The sequence below is a fragment of the Euleptes europaea genome, chromosome 6 (assembly GCF_029931775.1).
Source record: "Euleptes europaea isolate rEulEur1 chromosome 6, rEulEur1.hap1, whole genome shotgun sequence".
NCBI lineage: Eukaryota > Metazoa > Chordata > Lepidosauria > Squamata > Sphaerodactylidae > Euleptes > Euleptes europaea.
In genome coordinates this window covers 82,549,526-82,568,716 of record NC_079317.1, presented here as the reverse complement: position 1 = coordinate 82,568,716, position 19,191 = coordinate 82,549,526, and positions in this window count along the sequence as shown.

Genomic DNA, 19,191 nt, shown 5'->3' with positions numbered 1-19,191 from the left:
ACCCACTTTCACAAAAGCCAGCTAGCAATGCCATTGACCTCAATGGACTTAGAAGGATCTATCTCTGCTCAGGGTGGCATTGTGGTAGCAACAACAAAAAATAGTAACCAGCACTTTAAAAATGGCAATAAAACCACAATAGCAGCAACAATATAATAAACTCAACAATGATGCAATGAACCTGGCATAATAAAATCCTGTAGCAGTTATACAAGGCAGAAGAAACACATGGCAGACACAATTCCACAACAAAACCAACAGAAATAGGCTGGGGCGGGGGAAAGAAATCTTCCCTGGCACCTGAAGCTCAGAACACTTGATGCCCATCAAGAAAACTGAAGAGAAGTCACCTCAAATTTTAGTGCCACAACAGAGAAAGCCTTGTTTTTCATGCTCACCCACCTTATCTCAAGGGCAGGCACAAGCTACAGGACTTCTGTTGCAGATATTAAGTGCTAAGAAGAGCAAACTTTCAGATACCTTTATCTCAGATGGTTTAGGGCATTATGGATTGGCTACTAACTGAATTTCGCCCAGAAACAAACTAGCAGCCAATATGTGTGTTGAAGTGCTGTCAAGTCACAGCCAACTTATGGCAACCCAATAGGGTTTTCAAGGCAAGAGACTATCAGAGGTGGCTTGCCATTGCCTGCCTCTGTATAGCAACCCTAGTATTCCCTGGTGGTACAAACTAGGGCCAACCCTGCTTAGCTTCTGAGATCTGATGAGATCAGGCTAGTCTGGGCCATCCAACTCAGGGCAATACAGCTGTTTAATATCTTGAGATGTAATCTTTGTAAATTGTGTATGTAAAGTGCTATAAAATTGCAGCTGATTTAGGGCGACGCTGGAGGTTTTTCAAGACAAGAGGCAAACAGAGGTGGTTTGCCATTGCCTGCATCTTTGTAGTGATCCTGGAAATCCTTGGTGGTTTCCCATCAGTGTACAAATCAGGGCCAACCTTGCTTAGCATCTGAGATGTGATCAGGCTAGCCTAGGCCAATCAGGTCAGGGCATCTCTGTAAATTAGCAAGTAATAAATATTATCTAAAGAATAGATACCATGTTCTTCTACAACTGGGTAACAAAAATGCAAAACACGCATACTGGATGGGGGATATCAACTTTGCAAGATATCATAGTCCTGCTGTACACTGCTTTGGTCAGGCCACATCTAAAAAAAAATAATCACAAAAATCACATAAGGTTGGAAGAGACCACAAGGGCCATCAAGTCCAACCCCCTGCCATGCAGGATCCCACAATAAAAAAAAATCACACAAGGTTGGAAGAGACAACAAGGGCTGGAGTAGTGTGTGCAGTTCTGGAGGCTTCACTTGAACAAGAATGTAGACAGAATGGAGCAGGTGCAGAAAAGAGTGACAAGGATGATCAGGGGCCTGGAGACCAAGCCCTACAAGGAAAAGTTGAGGGACTTGGGAATGCTCAGTCTGGAGAAAAGGAGGTTGAGGGGGAACATGATTGGTCTCTTCAAGTATTTGAAGGGCTGTCAATTAGAGGAGGGCAGGGAGCTGTTCCTGTTGGCAAAGGACTTGCAATAAGGAGTTTAAATTACAGGCAGAAAGGTACTGTCTGGATATTAGGAAAAAATTGTTTACAGTAGTTCAGCAGTGGAATTGGCTGCCTAGAGAGGTGGTGAGCTCCCCCTCACTGGTAGTCTTCAAGCAGCAGCCGGACAAATATTTATCAGGGATGCTCTAAGCTGATCCTGCATTGATCAGGGAGTTGGACTAGATGGCCTGTATGGCCCATTCCAACTCTGATTCTATGCTGCAAGTTTGCTGACATTATGGAATTGTTAAATGCACATATAGTGTTAAATACTTGTGTCAATAACATTTCTAGTTTATCTGAGTCATAGAAGGAGATGGATGAGGCAGTGGACAACAAGAGTGAATGGACTGTTAAAAGAGGACTTGGAGATTGAAGAGATGCTAAATAAATTCTTTGCAGTCTTCACTGTAGAAAGTGTGGGGTGATTACCCACACCAAAACCTTATGGGGGGCAAGTCTGAAGAGCCAACTGTGCAATCCTATGCTGAAATACTCTTGTCTAAGGGCCAACTAGATGCTACTTTTTACACAACTTCACCACAGGGACTTGTAGCCATACTGCAGCTGCAAATCCCAGTGGCATGCCAGTGTAAAAAATACAGATGGGCCTGATTCTGATTGGGACCATGGACCAAAGAGAAAAGAGGTTCCAGCTTTCCTCCCCACACCATTTTTGGCAGCCAAAATGACCAAGGAGTTTGGCCAAATATAAAGGAAGGCAGATGTGCTGTCCAATGGCCGTAACAATAAATGTAATGTAAAGGAAGGCAGGAGCCCTTCTTCCCCCACATCATGATCCTGATGAGAGGTGGGCCCATCTGTGCTTTTTACACAGGAGTTGCCCCTGGGACTTGCAGCCATACTGCAGCTGCCAGCCCCAGTGGCAAACTAATGTAAAAAGTAATGTCTAATTTGGCTCTAGGCCTACAGATTTTAGTGGCTCTCTCCTGGGTTGTTACTTGCCTAATCTCAGAAGCTGAAGCAGGGCCTTCAAAGATTACTGTAGTAGTTCGGTAGATTCATAAGGGAGTAGGGTGTCTTTCAAGTATGGTTGTCCCAAACCACATAAGGTTTTGAATGTCAAGACCAGCACCTGATTTGTGCTTGGAAGCACATTGGGAGCCAATGTAAATGGGCCAAGACTGGAGTGATATTGTCCACTTCAGTCAATATCTTGGCTGTCGCATTCTGTACTAATTGAAATTTCTGAACTCTTCTCAAGGGCAGCCCTATGTAGAGAGCACTACAGTAATCTAATCTCCCTTCCTGGTAGAGCATTAAAAAGTAGAAAGTGTATTGCCATCTTTTAGAAAGGAATCCAAGAGGGAGGAGAAATCAGGGAAATTGCAGACCAGTTGGCCTAACATTACCTGTCCTTGGAAAATTTGTGGAAACCATTTTTAAAGATAGAAAACATTAATAAGGATTTTTGCATGCAAGGTGCCTTGCACAGGTGAGTTGGTATATAAATTTCCTGATGAAAATAAAATGTTTTCTTCCTCTCCTAAAACACTTGAATATGGGGCACTGAGTGAGATTGATGGTCTGTAGATCCACAAGAGGTGTACAAGAACATTTTCATTACTTGATTAACATACAGAACTCACTGCCAGAGGATGTAGTGATGGTGTCTATCTTGGATGACTTTAAAGGGGGTTGAAGAATTTCATGGAGGAAAGTTTCATCAATGGTTGTTAGCCATGAAGGCTAAATATAACTTCCATGTTCAGAGGCAGTGTCTCTAAATGCCAATTGTTAGGGCATATGCATCACGATCAGGAAGTGTGATTTTCCATGGCATTGCCATGAAGGAGCAGAGTTCAAAACAATATTGATATCATGGTACAATGTCCATGAAAATCTTCTGATGAAAATGATCCACTGAAACAGGATACCACCTACCAGAAACCAAGAAATAAGAATATAATTAACATGGACATGTACTAATGAATTGATATGTTAGTGGATACTTACCTGAAGACATGGAATAATTTTAACTCTGTGTTGACATGCTTTAAACTGATGTGTATGGGAATATTTGTGTTACTTTGTCACATGTGACCTTGTAGGTATATGAGTTTTTGGAATAATGAAAAGTGTATAGTACTTTAACTTTAAGAATAGGTTATAAAATAGCCTGGGTTGCTTTATTTTTGATGCAATTGTTAGGGCAAGGCAGCAGGTGAAGGTTTTGATTTCTATGCCTGAGTTTTTTTACACACACACACCCCTTGGGCATCAGTTTGGTCACTGTGGAAAAGAGGACAGTGGACTAGATGGACCATTGGTTTGACACAGCAAGGTTCTTCTTTTGTTCCTGAGATGGTCTGATTGATGTACAGAGAGAGTAGATGACAGAGTCTCGCCCAATTTTACATGGATCTCAGGAAATCAAAATAGGTTCCAGTGAAATGCCAGGTTATGAAGTACTGTGGGATGTAAAGTTATAACAACCAAATCAGAAAAAAGAACAACATGAAAGAGGCTGGCATTCTCAGTTTGATTGTTCAGATGTTGAGATGAAATTATCTGATATACAAACATCACTTCCAGATAATCTGTGTGACAATGGAAATAAATTGCCTGGATTTCAGATAAGCTGCTTAAAAGGCATCTTAAAGTACTGGCACAGAAACAGGATGCTATTACATGATGGAAGAAATTGCAGAACCAAGGTCAACCATAAAAACAAAGAGCAGAACTCACAATGATGCCAATATTAATTTCTTTTAAAAGGCTAAACTCAATCTACATTGTTAATGCATTAGACATAGGCTTTAAATACCAATTAGATGAAGCTGGAATATTTCCCAAAAAAAATTAGGCATTTGCTGTAATATGTAGGCCTCTCTACTAAAAGAACACTGAATAGAAGTTTAACTTGTTACTCTCTTTCATATACACACAGCTACCTGCTACAGCCAGGGTGTGGGGGGAATCAGCAAAAAATGAAGGTTATTGTGCTAAAATACACTCAGGCTTTGGTACTGGCAAATTTTTGGAAAAAAGAAAGATCCACAATTGTGGAAGGGATTCAGGGAAAGTCCACAAACCCTTCTAGTTAAACACAGTTTACAGAGTTAATTACTAGAAAAGTCTTGATTTCGCTTAGAGGTTGTGGTTGGATACAAGGAAGGAGGTAGATCTGGTGGAAGCAAGCAATTAATAAGGATTTTATATGCCAAAACAAATCAACACTGAATTGTGTATTAAAGTTGATGGGAAATCAGTGCAAATGCTGGAATACCAGTGCAGTATGCTTACAGGAAGCTATTTTTAGAAGCAGGAAAGATCTACCTTATTAAGCATATCTGAAACCTTACTTGAATCCATCAAGACTGTTCCACGTAGGGGTGTACATTTTAAAAAATCATATTTTTTTTAGATTTCAGGTATATTGGACTGGAAAAATATTGGCACTCCCAATCTTTCAAGATCCTAATACCAGTATGGTTTTATTCCAGAATCCCATGCTAAGAACCACCAACAAGACCAATAGAATCAATGCAGAACCCAGAAATCCCACCACAGCCTCAAGCCAATATGGCAAGCCAAACAGAACTAATGTCAAACCAGAGAATCCCAGCAGAACAAATTCAAGCAAAGGGGACACGTTTGCAAGCCCAACGGAAACATTGCCAAACCAGAGAAGCCCAGCAGAAGCAAGGGCCAATGTGGCAGTGCAAGACCAACAGAGCCAATGTGAAACCAGACAATCTCAGATTTTTTATTTTTTTGCAGAGCTAAGAGCAATCCATGGAAACCCAGCAGAACAATCTTAGGCAAGGGAGGCCACTTTTGCAGTGGCAGTCCACAGAAGCTCAGCAGAACAAGGGTGGCCACTTTTGTATGCCCAACAGAACAAATGTCAACCCAGAGAAGCCCAGCAGAACAGTCTCAAGCAAGAGAAGGGGGGACTTCTGGAAGGGCAATAGAACCAATGGCAAGCCAAAGAAGCCTGTGACAACTACCCCCCCCCCTTGGGTTGCCTGGGAAATCTTCAAAGGAGGAGAAAAATAAACCTGAAGATCTTTAACTGCTGCTATCCCAAAATCACAAATAAAACCCATTGGGGGATATTCAGGTTCAGAATAACCAGTAAGGTATTTTTCGGGTGTGTTTTTTTGGCTTGGCTATGCCTGAGTGTACACCCCTATTGTATTTTTGTCCTAATGTTTCTGATTTTGAAGCTGATAAAAAGGGTTGCACCTTTTTTATTATGAAATTGTTAACAAGCACTTCTAGCCATTGCTGTCTCTTGTAATGGTGACAGGTGTCCCTGTCTCTGACCTGCTACCTGTACTTGCTAACCAGAATCGTCCTGGAAAATATGACTATTGCAGGCCTGAGTCACTGTCAACTCAAACCATCAAAATATTGATGGTACTGCATTTCTTATCTTGATATCTTCTTGTTCAGGAGCCCCAAGTACATATTTAACACAATGGGGAAATCTCTAGAAAGGATGCAAATGTATATTGAGTCCTTGGGTCCACTTTAATAAGGATGGATGGAACCACCCAAAGATGTCATAGAAACATATCAAAATTTGTAGTCAGATTACCAGCCTTATATGATCAACAGAGTATCCTAATATGCCAAGTTAACCAAGGATGTAGAAAGATATAACAGAATCAATAGCATATAACTGTCCCTATTGATCTCATTGTCAAACTGGACAATGCCAAATTCTTGTTGGATCCAGGTTTGATTTAAGCTTCTGGGAAACCACACACTCAATGACATTTTGGCAAAAGGGAAAGTGTTATAATCCTGACAGGAAACGTGGTAGTAATCAGAGTATTTTGACAGGACCATTTATTTAAGACTATATGGTACCTTGCATTCTTTATATGATATGCTAATAATTTCAGCCTGCAAAGGACTCAGACTGGCTATTTTCAGTTGAACACATGTGAACACATGAAGCTGCTTTATACTGAATCAGACCCTTGGTCCATCACAGTCAGTATTGTCTACTCTGACCGGCAGCAGCTCTCCAGGGTCTCAGGCAAGGGTCTTTCCCATCACCTACCTGCCTAGTCCCTTTAACTGGAGGTGCTGGGGATTGAACCTGGGACCTTCTGCATGCCAGGCAGATGCTCAGCCACTGAGCCACAGTCCCTCCCCTTCTTAAAGAAGAGTAAATAGAAGGATAGTTCATTTTTATGACTCAAGCATAACTCTTGCTTTGTTTGGCATATACATGACCATTGTAATGCTATCACTTAGTTGCAACAAATATTATTCGTTTTGCCTGTATAAAGTTCAGGGTATGATAGGCTAATTTTGGGGCGGTGTGTGGGGTGATGGTGGTCATACTCATGCATGGTTCCTGCACAGCATGCATATAATCCTTCCCGCTTTATATTGGTTGCAAGAGAATGGTTTGTGAGTACAGGCCTGTGAAAATATAACATGGCAGAATGAGCTACCAAGGGCCTGGCCAGCCTGGCTGGCTGAACTCAGATTTGGGCTTGAAGTTGTATTCTCCAGCACCAGTTTCTAGACATAAGGCTGAAGTTGGAGCCTGAAATGTTGCTGCCATAAGCTACTGCTCTGTTGTCCAGGTGAGGGCATAAGACAAGCCTCTTGCGATTCATACCAAGCTACCCAATCCCAGATCTCCATAGTGCCTGCCAGTCTTTGGGGCTGATGTTGCAATCATCCTTTCCTTTCTGTGCCTGAAGGAAGCTCAGAAATCTGTGTACAAACAGCCTCAAATAGCTGCCTTGGGTATAGCCCAAGCCTTCAGGCTCCCAGCTTGACAACCAAGGCAAAAAGGAAGTGCTGAATGATGCAAGATTCATTCAGAAGTAATATAATCTCGCTCAGGGGTCCCCTTCAAGAGCCCCATGGTGCAGAGTGGTAAGCTGCAGTTTGCAGTCAAGAGCTCTGCTCACGATCTGAGTTCCATCCCGATGGGAGTATTTCAGGTAGCAGGCTCAAGGATGACTCAGCCTTCCATCCTTCCGAGGTCGGTAAAATGAGGACCCAGCTTGCTGGGGGTAAAGTGTAGATGACTGGGGAAGGCACTGGCAAAACCACCTCGTAAACATAGTCTGCCTAGTAAACGTCGGGATGTGACATCACCCCATGGGTCAGGAATGACCGGGTGCTTACACAGGGGACTACCTTTACCTTTGGGTCCCCAGTGTGGTGCCTGTGGGTGCCATGGTGCCCACCAGCACCTTTTCTGGCACCTGCCAAGTGTTTTTCAGAAGTGGATGGGGCTAGGCATGGCATTTGCCCAGCAAGGCGTCTGATTGACTATTGGAGACCCGATTGCTGTGCAGATTTTTAAAAATGTTGCTTTGGCAGCAACTGCCACCATACCACAAGGATCTACAGTGTGTTACTGAAGTTAAGCTGTGGCAATCATTTTGTGGCTGGCTCCGCCTCCTGGTGCAGCCATTTTTTGGCAGCGATTTTGTTGCTGCCATGCTATGTCAGAATTCCAAATGTGCCCGCAGGCTCAAAAAGGTTGGGGACCCCCGTTCTAGCTACAGAGGTAAGGTAAGCAGGTAAACGGTCAAAATAAACTTCACTTCCAAATAGCTGCTGTTGCTTTTTTAATGGGTCACTGCTAACCTGGACTTGAGTACGAACCTCCCAGCAATTTCCTCTCCTGTATATTTTTCTTGCATCTCCCTCTTCTTACCCTGCAAGCACAACAGTTTTAGACAGGCACAATTCAGTGAACATTTATGCAAAAAGGCAGATACAAAAGAAGACCGGTGACAGGAAGCTCAAAAGGGAGAGAAGAATAGGCAAAGAAAACAATAGTTGAGCTTCATTGCTTGACTTATTTTTGGTATGAAGCTGAGCACTTCAGAGCTTTCAGTACGAAACAAAGGAATAATACATGTGGCTGCATAAAGACAGTGAAAATAACACTGTGGGGTGCTAAAGGAATGACTGGCAAGGACTGCTAAGTCAGTCACCTTCAAAATCAGCATCTGTCTCAACGCAACTCCGGTGAATTTATTTGGCCTCACTGTTAACTTTTTAAGCACTTCCTTTACCTGAAGACAGCTGGCATTACTTCTGCAGGATAAGCTCAGGGTTAGATTCAGGTCATAGGAGACTGAAGGCTAACAGGAGGGAAGGACCTTAGACTGTAATGCAGTATTTACTCAAGTGCAAGAGTAGCCTGTTGCTCAGGTATATATTAAAAAAGAGGGGTTGTTTTACATTGGCACACAAGTTACACTTCTGTCCAATAATTAAAAAATGTGTTGTGTATAACATTTTAAGGGTGTCTTCTTACAGTCAGCATAATCTTCCTTTTGAGTTAATAAGTAGATATGGGGGGAAATAAGTCATCAAAATTATCTAAAATGAACAAATGAATACAAATCAAAGTTAAAATCTTCAAACAAAGCATTCACTAATGATTATTTCTTTAAACCACATTTTTCTTTTCCTGGCTTGATTACAGCAGTGTGATGAATATGGAACAAAGGAATGAGAGGCTCTTGAGTACATCAGAGGGTGTTTTTTATCCCTTTTAGAGGGGAAAATGAATGTTCTTCATTACAGTTAGTGATAACTGGGTTCAGTCTGGCAAACTGCCAGAAGTCACTTTTCCACTGGTGAGACAGCATGGTGTAGTGGTTAAGAGCAGTGGATTCTAATCTGGTGAACCGGGTTGGTTTCCCCGGTCCTCCACATGAAGCCTTCTGGGGGACCTTGGGCTAGTCACAGTTCTGTCCGAACTCTTTCAGACACACCTACCTCACAAGGTGTCTGTTGTGGGGAGGGGAAGGTGATTGTAAGCTGGTTTGAGATTCAAGGTAGAGAAGATCGTGGTGTAAAAAAACCAACTCTTCTCACTCATTCTCCATTTCCCCAATCCTGAGCAAATTTATCCCCAGGGCTGCAAGAGATCTAATAGCCACATGTCAGGAAGCCGCAGTGGGGAGGATGAAAAAAGAATAAAAAGTATGCAATTGGCATTTCTGCCTCTTCCACCAGCTCAGTGCCAGTAATGGAAAAACAGGAGAAGGTGATTTTACCCCGATCTGCTGTCCTTGCATCTGTGGATCGCTAGATACATCCCAGTAGTTGAAAAATACAGTTGCAATGCAGATTCAATATCTGGGAAATTTTCTAGCACACTGGATTCAATAACAACACAGTACATCTAAACAGATTTGCATTCATTATCTTTTCACCCAATATCTGATGAGGTGAATCCAAAAATTGCTGAAATTATACGGTAAAGTCTACTGAGTGACTGTCTGGGTATTTAACACAGATGCGATAACTGCACTAACTTGAGAATTTGCTTAATTTATGGGACACTAAAGGTTATTCAGCATCAATGTCAGCCTTGAGCCAATGTACAGCACTCTTCAGCATGACAGTGATTGTGATGGAGATTAATTCTGCAGACTTCCTAGTTGTAGAAAGTGTGGGCAGTTGCATCATCTTATGTCTTCGGTCTTTTGCAATGTTTGGCTGATTTATACTCTTGGTTAGCAGTCCTTGCACGCCCCCTCCCCCGGTCTCATATTCATGATAACTAGAAAACTGAGATCATAAAAATATGAGGTTCTAAGGCTACAGTAGCAGCCTGAATAGTCCAACTTAGCCCAAACCTGTCAGAGCTGGGAAGCAAAGTTGGGGCGGCCATGAATTAGCAGGGTTGCCAACCTCCAGGTACTAGCTGGAGATCTACTGCTATTACAATGGATCTCCAGCCAATAGAGATCAGTTCCCCTGGAGAAAGTGGCCATTTTGGCAATTGGTCTCTATTGGATTGAAGTCCCTTCCCACACTCTGCCCTTCTCAGGCGCTGTCCCAAAAACCTCCCGCCAGTGGCGAAGAGGGAACTGGCAACCCTACTTGGATGGGAGACCATCAAGGAAGACTGGGGTTGCTATGTAGAAGAAAACTGGCAAAATCATCTCTTTCATCTTTTGCCTTCAACACCCCACAGATGGAGTCATCATGAGTCAGTTGCGACTCATTGACACATTATTCATTCAAACCTGGACAGCCCATTCCTGAATAGGGGTGGTGGTGGTCAGGCAACTTTCAGGGACCTGCAAGGGGCATCTCCTTTCCCCTCCTGCACTATTTTTTCTTTCCCTTCCCTGAAGGACCCAACAGCCTCTCCCCTTTCCCTGCTTTCCATGCACCAGCCAACCAACCTTTACTGCGCACACACCCATTTTCAGCTTTCTCTCCTTCCCTCCCCCTGGCAGCCTCAACCAAGGAAAACTACAGCTGAACTGCTCAGCACTGCCCACAGGGCTAGGCCAGTTGCTTGCTGGGGAATCTGCAAGTTTTGATTCTACTACAATATTAGAGACAAAAGAAACACAGGTAAGTCTCTTCGTTCTTCTGTTAGTATGTTTAAATTGGACGTTTGTCAAGTTGTGACAGGCCTAAGAGGAAAGCTGTTGCTGTGAAACATTAAATTGCAATGCCAAGGGGGGTGGCAGATTCATCAGCAGAACCTGTTACACTTGTGAAGTAAGATTAAAGCAATTACAGATGCCTTGATCATCCACCCTAAGGTATGTGGGCGTACAGAATTGTATCAGTAATTTTCTTTTTATGAAGTTTATACCTCCCACTGCAATCAAAACTAGCTAGAACCTTGATTAATACAATGCTCTTCATTCAAGACCTGCAGCATGATGATTTTTTATGTAGGAAAATGTATGTCTTTACCATCATGAAGGCATTTTAAAGCCTTTTGCAGCTTACAACGAGTTGAATATGGGACTGTTTGTATTTGAATTATAAGTTTTATGGCCTTTTTCAATGAAAACAATGTGGCACACAGAAGAATTGGAATCAGCAGACTGTAGCTCACATGACACTTGTGTAAAAAACCAGTCAGAGTCAGTTTTTTACATCAAATTTTTATTTAAATAGAACCTTTTAAAAAAAATTACAAGGTTTTAGCTATTGTGTAAAAAGGCAAAGGCAATTCCCTATGCAAGCACTGGGTTATTACTGACCCATGGGGTGACATCACATTGTTTACTAAGCAGGCTATGTTTGCCATTGCCTTCCCTAGTTGTCTACACTTTGTCCCCAGCAAGCTGGGTACTTGTTTTACCAACCTTGGAAGGATGGATGGTTGAGTAAACCTTGAGCCGGTTACCTGAAACCAACTTCCGTCGGGATCGAACTCAGGTTGTGAGCAGAGCTTTTGACTGCAGTACTGCAGCTTACCACTCTGCACCCTGGGGCTCTGTTTAGCAATAGTGTCACTTAAATATAACCTAGTTTAAAATAAATCATCAGTCAGTCCGACTCCTCAAGCGTTTAGAAACGATGGCTGTGATTTTTAAGAGCCAGCATGGGAACAAATCATGTCAGGCTAACCTTATCTTCTTTTTTGAGAGAGTTACTACCTTGTTGGATCAGGGGAATGCTGTGGACATAGTTTATCTTGATTTCAGTAAGGCTTTTGATAAGGTTCCACATGATACTCTTGTCATCAAATTGGAAAAAATGTGGTTTGGATCCTATTACTGTTAGGTGGATCAGTAATTGGTTGACTGATCGCAGCCAAAGAGTGCTTGTTAATGGTTCCTCATCCTCTTGGAGAGGAGTGACAAGTGGAGCGCCTCAGGGATCTGTCCTGGGCCCATTGTTGTTCAACATCTTTATAAATGACTTGGATGAAGGAATAGAGGGGATGCTCATTAAATCTGCAGATGATACTAAATCAGGAGTGGGAGCAAATACAGTACAAGACTGAGTCATGATACAGGATGATCTTGACAGGTGGGGAAACTGGGCTAAAACTAAATTTCAACAGAAAGTTCTGCATTTAGGTAGGAAACAAATACATAATTTTAGGATGAGCAAGACTTGTTAGTAGTATGTACGAAAAGAACCGAGGAGTCTTACTAGACAATACACTGAACATGAAACAGCAGTGTGATGCTGTAGCTAAAATGTGATTTTGGGCAGCATCAACAGGAGTACAGTGTTCAGATCACTTGAAGTGATGGTAACACTTTACTCTGCTCTGGTTAGACCTCACTTGGAGTACTGTGTTCAGTTTGGGGTACCACAGTTTAAGAAGCATGTTGACAAGCTGGAACATGGCCAGAGGAGGGCAACAAAGATGGTGAGGGGTCTGGAGACCAAGTCCTATGAGGAAAGGTTGAAGAAGCTGGGTGTCGTACTCCGGCAGGAGTGTAGCGTGCAGGCAGGAACCAGGCCAGAGGCTTGGCCTCTGGTTTCAACAACAGCAATGGGAGTGCTGTGCCAACCAGAGCTTGATGCAGGCTTTCCTCTTCCCATGGACCGGGCTAGACTAAGGTAATTAGCAAGTAAAGGAGTAGAGGCACTTACCAGCACAACCTCCTTGTTTATCAGATCAGACGTCAGCTTGCACACTAGGGTGAACTGAGATAACTACAGTTGCTTGGCACTCCTGTGTGTTTCTCTGTCAGTGTGTTGAACCCACTAGAGCTCTGGCAAACTGCCTGGCCTTTTATTAGCCTATCAGTTCCAGCTTATTCCACTCCATCCTGATTAGGCTTAATTGTCACCTTTCTCTCTCTCAAGGCCCACCTGGCATTTTGCCTTCTTCTCTTAATTGAAGCCGGGTCCTGATTCTCTGCTTCTCAGCTGGCTTGGGAGAACTTGCAGGCGAGGAGTCCTGCTGCCCTTGCTGCTGTTGCTTCTGCTGCTCTGTTTGCTGCCAGAAAGAGCAGCCCTCATCTCCTGACATGGGTTCTGGTGGCTCTAATGCCTGCTCCTGCTGTTCCAGTGCGGTCCTTGGAGGACCGCGCCCAGGTTCCCATTCCTCTTCCTCGGAGGAGGAGGACAGCTCGGGCTGGTCTACGACACTGGGTATGTTTAGCCTGGAGGGGAGATGACTGAAAGGAGATATAAAAGCCATCTTCAAGGACTTGAAGGGCTGGCATACAGAGGATGGTGCAGAGTTGTTGTCTGTTGCCCCAGAAGGTTGGACCAGAACCAATGGGTTGAAATTAAATCAAAAGAGTTTTTGGCTAAACATTAGGAAGAATTTCCTGACAGAGCAGTTCCTCAGTGGAACAGGCTTCCTCAGGAGGTGGTGGCCTCTTCTTTTTTGGAAGTTTCTAAGCAGAGGATAGATGGCCATCTGACAACAATGGTGAATCTATGAACTTAGGCAGATTGTGAGAGGGAGGGCAGGAAGGGACAAATCAGTGCTTGGCTCTTGTGGCCATTTCTTACATGCCCAGGGTAATGCTGACCATCACCTTGGAGCCAGTCAGGAAGGAATTTTCCTCCAGACCAGATTGGTCATGGATCCTGGAGGGTTTTTTGCCTTCCTCTCTGCATAGAGCAGGGGTCATTGAGGGGAGTGGGAAGGGGGTAGTTGTGAATGTTCTGCATTGTGCAGGGGGGTTGGACTAGATGACCCTTGAATTCCCTTCCAGCTCTATGTTTCTATGTTCTAAAACTGAACCTGAACCGTATAATTTCTTACAAGGGGGCTTTTGACCCTCTTATGGATTTATGAAAGACTGTTTTTCTTTGGAATGAAAGAACTATGTGGAAAACATCTGCCAACCATACGACAACATAAAAGTTAATGTACTCACATTATGGTTTGACACTGGAAGACCAGGGACTGCCTGTCACTGCATGTATCATCTACTGTTCTATATAGGTGACATTTTACTTCTATTTTATGCCTAGTAACTACCTGATCTCTGCAGCTGATTCAGTGCTATAGTTATGAAATGTCAGTCAAAGGACATTTGTTGCCTTCTCATGGAGAGGACTGATCTACTCAGTAACTACTAGTAGTAAATCATTTACATTTTGGGCATTTTTGCATGGTAAATTTTGATGCTCGCTCAAAGCTCTTTCTTAAAATGCAACTTTAAAAATGCCTATTCACGGTCCTGACACAAAAGGAGAAATTCCACCACCCCCACTCTCCTGCTCCTTTGTTCCTGTTAGCATAGCCATTAGCATGAGCAGAGCTAACGCGCCTCTGTTGTTTTGCATGGTTTCTTGAGGGAGATTCTTCGTGGCAAATACCAAAGGTTGCATTAAATGGGCTCTTTAGTAATGCGAAGCAGGTATGAGCCGGCTTTGCAGTTACTTCCGGAATGATGGCTCAGAGTGCAAAATTCAAAAAAATATGCGGGGCAATTCAGCGAAAGCACTGCTAATTACCGTGCAAAAATGGCCTTTGTGTTATGACAGTGGCGGATCTACTATGAAACTAATGAAGCCTAAGCTTCAGGGCCCCTAATCCTGGAGGGGCCCTGAAGTACCCTTTTTTTTTTTAATGAGTGAATTTTTCAACAAAATTGGTGAAGTTTTTTAAAATGTTTGTTATTAAAATGAGGCTATTTTAGTGATAGACTCATAAGCCAATGGATTGAAGTACTTAATATTGACCTTAGAATATCCTCTAATACCCATTTCATATGGCCTGCCCTATTGTTGCTGGTTGCAAAGGGGCCCCCATAACAGTTCAAGCTTTAGGGTCCCAAAAATGTAGGTCTGCCATTGTGTTATGGGACAGGGTAGCTGTATTACTAAGGAGAAAGAACAGACTAAAGTAATACTAGAAAGAGGAATCACCTTCTATTGTTAATTCCATCCTGCAGCTGTCTACAAAAACCTGTCATAATGTAAGATTCTAAAAGACCCTGACTGATGTCATGAGTATTGAATTATCTAAAAACAGTGTGCTATATGTCATCAATTCTCAATGTGGCTCCATCTGTGGGTATCTGGAGACTGGAGCCATGAATTGACAAGGCATTTTTCAACAGACCTGAGAAAAGTCCCAGGTTTGCAGAAAAATCTACAACAAAATGGGACGGTTAAAAAATCCTGTAGATTTAAGCAACAGACGCCCTCAGTGGCCATTGCTAGGCAACCACAACAGTATTCAAGCCTTGGTTTCTATTAGGAAAATGCAGGGGAGGGGAGAAGGTTCTTTCCAGAATTGTTTTGGCCTTTGTGGGAGAACTCATTGAGGCCAGGCCCAGTGGCAGCTTGATACTGCGTGACTTGCATGATTCACCTAGGCCCGTCTGCTTGCTACTGATCAGCAACAGCCACTGCAGAAAAGACAGTGTGGTGTAGTAGTTAGAGTTTCAGACTAGTATCTGGGAGATCCAGGTAGGGTTGGCCAGTTCTGGGTTGGGAAATACCTGGGGATTCTGGGCCTGGAAAGAACTTCAATGGGGTATAATGCCATAGATTTCACCTTCCAAAGTAGCCATTTTCTCCAGGTGAAATTATCTAGGGCTGTTGAATTTAAAAAAATTCGGTATAGTTCGGATTCGGCTGAATTCGGCCCGTTTAGATTCGGGATATGCCGAAGTCCGAACTCCCCCACTTCGGGTCTGTGTAATTCGGCGAGAATTCAAAGTTCGGGAAAAAAATTCGGCCGAATAAAGCCATTAAAAACACAACCCCGCCTTTCCGTGGCTCTGGGGGGGGCATTTTTGGGGGTAGAGGTCCCAAACTTTCAGAGGAGCTTCAAAGGACTCTTCTTGCCAGACCCCCCAAGTTTTGTAAAGATTGGGTCAGGGGGGCTGAGATATGGGCCCCGAAAGGGGTCCCCCCACCCTTAATGTGCGTTTCTGAGCAGAGCTTGCCGCCCACGCGCAAAGCTCCCAGCCCCGACAAACAGCTGATGAGAGCAAGGGCGGGGCAGGTGCTAAGAACTTTGCAAAGCAACACAACTGCAAAGCAACACCTTTGCAAACATGCAAAGGGCGGGGCAGGTGTGAAGAATTTTGCAAAACAATACAACTGCAAAGCAACACAAGCACGCAATGCAACACCTTTGCAACAGTGCAAAGTAACACCTGACACCTGGGAGTTTGCATACCATGGAAAGGGACAGAGGCAGCTAGCTATGCATAATGAGCAGGAGGGGGTGGAATTTCTCCTTTTGCATTGGACTTGGGACCAGGCAGATGCATTCTTTAAGTCACCATTTGAAAACCAGTTTTGAGCAAGCATCAAAATAACCTAACTGATCTTATGAATGAGGGAAAACCTGAAGACATAAAAATGAAGCCCCCCCTCAAACCAGGGAGAGAGAGACTGGAGGGGGAACACACACCCCAGGCAAAACCGGCAAAAGCCCCCTTTGGCTTCCCCCCCACCCACAGAAACTGCTCCCTCCCCACACACACACAGAAAAGAAAAATTACAGATTAAAGCCCCCAAAGGGGTCTTACTGTGGCTGTCTTCTGTTCCATCAGGAGGGGCTGGGAGGCTGGGTAATCCATTATGATTCCATTTGTATCCAATATGAGATCCATATGTATGCATCTCTAGGGTGATCCATTCATCCCAATAGGGAAAAGGGGAAAGCCCATATCTCGGGGGGCCCTGACCCAATGTTTACAAAACTTGGGTGGCCTCTTAAGAAGCCTTGTCTGAAGCTCCGCTGAAAGTTTGGGGTCGGCACACCCAAAAATGCGCCCCCTGCAGCCACGGAAAGAGAAAAGGGGGGAGCCGATATTTCAGCCCCCACTGAACCCATCTTTACAAAACTTGGGTGGTCTCTTAAGAAGGATTGTCTGAAGCTATGATAAAAGTTGGGGGGCTGCACCCCCAAAAAAGCGCCCCCTGCAGCCACGGAAATGGAAAAGGGGGGAGAGGAAAAAGGGGTGGAGCCCATATCTCTGGACCCCCTGACCCAATGTTTACAAAACTTGGGGGGTCTCTTAAGAAGCCTTGTCTTATGCTCCGCTGAAAGTTTGGGGTCACTACACCCAAAAATGCGCCCCCTGCAGCCATGGAAAGAAAAAAGGGGGGAGCCCATATCTTGGGACCCCCTGACCCAATGTTTACAAAACTTGGGTGGTCTCTTAAGAAGGCTTGTCTGAATATCCCCTGAAAGTTTGGGGTTTGTACCCCAAAAAATGCACCCCCTGCAGCCACAGAAAGGAGCGAATGTGCACAAGCACCCCCGCGCACACACACACGAGGATTTCCCTCTCTCTCTCTTTCCCCGGCGGGGCCGCACATCAGCTGATTCCTCCAGTACTCAATCCTGACTGATTGGCTAGAAGAAGACCCAGCTTGGCCACCGATTGGCCGGGGGAGGAGAATGCTGCTTACTGAAGGTTATGCTTCTTACTGACGGCCTCGAATTGGCCGGATTTATTCGTGAACTCCCGAACTCGCTGAATTCGGCTCCCCCGGTTGCCCACCATTTTTGAGTTCGGTTCGTCCCGAACTAAAAACCACCGAATCAAGGGAAATTCAGCTGATTTTCAGTTCGGGCTGAACCGAATCAACAACCCTAAAATTATCTCTGTCACCTGGAAATCAGTTGTAATAGCAGGTGATCTTCAGCTGCCACCTGGAGATAGGCAACTCCAGATCCAGGTCTGAATCTCCACTCTGCTGTGGAAATTCACTGAGTGAACTCATAGAGTTGTTGTAGATAAAAATGGAGGAGAAAAAATGATGTAACCACTTTGTGTCCCCACTGGGGACTAAACAGGGTATTATACAAATACATACATTGTAACATCCAGGGAATGAGGTTAATTTGGTTACACTTTTCAGAAAGTGAGAACTTAAACTTAGTGCAGTTGTTGCAGTTGCTCCACATTTCTCATGTCTTATTCTGGCTTTTTAAAGAATTGAAAGAAAAGGCCATTTTGATTCTCACATGTTACTGGCATCTCTTTAAGATAACTATCTATGAGAGGTGATGTATCATCGACACATACAATCCATTATTTAATACATATGCACATTTATGTGCCTTGTGCCTGCTTTGCTTCCCAATTGAATGATATGCCCCTTTACTGACATCAGCCTGGGAGATCATTATTTAATAGAAAACTGCCTTAGCCTGAAAATTATTTCTATCTAAACAGTGCATTGCTTCATTATCATATAAGCTACAGCTCCAAGTCAACCATCGTAACTCAAACATTTAAGTTGTAATGCAAACATGCATGCATCCCTGAGAAATTATTTATAATATTTAAAATACTGCAGTCTGAAACTGCTTACAGCCTTTTCTCTTTAGGAAGAAAAGGAAAGGAACAAAGGCACCAGCCTGAATAAAATCAATTGGAGGCAGTCTGAGTTCAGTTCCTCTTACATGCAGGATAATGTGGCAGATAATTTACAATTAAAGCACTGTTCTACTTGGAGAAGGGAGTCTATGTAAATACTGTCACCTTACACCTGTCTCCGATGCTCTTCCCATATCCAAAAATCCATTCTTCAAACTTGAAAGTAAAAGTAATCTGACTAAGGAACAACTTGAAATGAATAGTAATGCTGGCCTAATGCAATAAATAGGGTTGACAGCTCCGGGTTGGGAAACACCTGGAGAATTTGGGGCAGGGTCTGAAGTGGACTGGGTTGGAGGAGGGGAGGGACTTCAATGCCATAGAGTCCAATTGCCAAAGTGGCCATTTTCTCCAAGTGAACTATCTCTATCGGCTGAGATCAGTTGTAATAATAGGAGATCTCAAGCTAGTACCTGGAGGTTGCAACAACAACAGCACGAGGGCTCACAAACAGGAATTCAAAAGGTAATACACAACTACTGCAAGGATTATTACCAAAAATTTCTATAATCTTCTCAGCAAAGGAAAATTTTACACAAAGGAATTTGCACACAAAGAAAAAGTAC